This window comes from Nicotiana tabacum, chromosome 7 (assembly GCF_000715075.1).
Source record: "Nicotiana tabacum cultivar K326 chromosome 7, ASM71507v2, whole genome shotgun sequence".
In the NCBI taxonomy this organism is placed as follows: Eukaryota; Viridiplantae; Streptophyta; class Magnoliopsida; order Solanales; family Solanaceae; genus Nicotiana; species Nicotiana tabacum.
This window is the reverse complement of record NC_134086.1, coordinates 112,914,787-112,916,805: the sequence shown is the minus strand read 5'-3', so window position 1 is coordinate 112,916,805 and position 2,019 is coordinate 112,914,787. Positions and strand designations below refer to the sequence as shown.

The following is a 2,019-nucleotide window of genomic DNA, read 5'->3' as shown; positions in this document are numbered from 1 at the left end:
GTTTATTTTTCTAAAAGTATTTTATGATTTTTTATTTATCATATTTATTTATTATTTTCATACATATTTATATACGATTTTCTGCCAACCATACTCTTAAACTTTTTTGCCTATTTTTTCATGTATAAAATTGCATAATTTCAGTTCATAAATAGTGTTCTGCCAGTCATAATCTGCTATTAACTTCCTTATGAACTTTTTTTTCTACGCGCGAAAGAAGCAAACAAGAATCTAAAAATCAATGCATATATTTCAAGTTGTACAAATAATTAAAATTTAATGGGATTTACATAGGGATATAGACTAACGTGTAACATATTAGAATCCAGAACGTTAAGTCTCAGTTTGCATTTTCTTTTGTTAGAATATATTTCTGTTTTCAAATAGTAATATTTTTCAAAGTTTATTCTAGTCTTTTATTAATTATAGGTAAACACTAAGTCATCAATAATATCCTATTGGATTCTGTTAAAATTGAAAAAATAATGAGTACGGTATCTTGATTAATAAAAGAATGGGGGAAAATAAAGTGATAATGATTTTGTGGGTTAGTTGCTCATTTTGGATTGTTGGTTGTTTTTTCTTTCTATCTTATAATTTATATAAGGTAAATGTTTACGTTGATTTTAAAGTCCTAAATATTAGGACTTTATAGCTAGTTTAAATAGGAAATGATTTGATGAAAATATTTTATCTATTTTTAAAGTCCTAAATATTAAGAAAATATTTAAATGACTATTTTGTCCGATAGAACTCTATTTTAAGAGGGTAAAAAAGACGAACGACATTTCGCTAAAGGCCTTCGTGCTTTTAATATAAATATCCCACATATCAGATATTAAACTAATAAGAACATATACTGCACTTGATCTTAGCCAAAAGGCCGAGAAAGGTGCGTCCGGAACCTAAATGTGGTTCTTTTTGACTCAAAACACATTTTTACGTGTTAAAAAAAGTTACTTTTCTATACAAAACGTGGTACAATACCGCGTTTTACCTTAACGGCCATTTGATCCGTTAAGGTAAAATGCGGTATGTAACCGCACTTTACATATATTGCGGTAACAGATCGCGTTTTATATAAATCTAATAAGACTGCTATATAAAACGCGGTATGTTACCGCGATATATGTAAAGCACGGTTACATACCGCGTTTTATATAGAAATGTGGGCCCACTAATAATTCTTCTGCACTTAACTGACATAACAATAATTCAAATATGTACAACGCTCTTTTAAACCGCATTTTACTTCCAAAAATTAGATCCCCTGGATTGGGCATTGCCTTATATAAAGGTGTTAAGGGTTTTGAGAATTATCATTCAGAAATACTCCAACTTCGTGATAAATTTTTCTTGTTGTTAAATTCTCAAGCTTTGTTCATAATGTCTGAAGAGCGAAAAGTAAGGGTTTCATTATATTGGGGGGGGGGGGGATGTGAGGTTGTGGTGGCGAATAACTCAGTGAGCTATAATTTATCTCCACAAAGTCATGTTAAGTTGTCACTTTCAATGCCGTACGATAGACTGGTATCGTTGTTATGCAATAAAATGAGATTTGACCTATGGTTCGGTGAATCTTAAAATAACCGTAAGATATCCGTATTCTGTGACTCCGCAGGGGTTTACTTGTTATTCTGAGTTTAACATCGAAGATGATGAAACTCTGAGAGATTTTTTAGGGGTTCCGAATTAATGTAGGGAATTTATTGTGATAAATTATTGGAAATGTACGTCAAGGCTGAAGACGTTCACCATAATGAAATTGCGCAAATGAGGGATAACCCTCAATCTTCGGGTGGTTATTCTGGAGCAGTTTTAGCCCAACAAGTTTCGGCTGAATGAGTTTGGTCGGATCTTAACACCGCGGGCGAACGAGGAGCGAAGAAATAATTTCTCTCCTACTTTACATAATCTACAAGACGACTGGTAAACTTCAATTTTCCTTTCTGTTACGATGTTTTATTTTTTGTTGAATTGAATTTGTATTAACACTCATATATTCCACATGGGGTACCG

The 2,019-nt window shown here is 32.0% G+C and overlaps 1 pseudogene; it reads right to left on the bottom strand.

Moving 5' to 3' along the window:
* Positions 1-763: 763 nt before the first annotated feature.
* On the bottom strand, positions 764-895 carry LOC142162540 (U2 spliceosomal RNA; annotated as a pseudogene).
* Between the last annotated feature and the right edge of the window lie 1,124 nt (positions 896-2,019).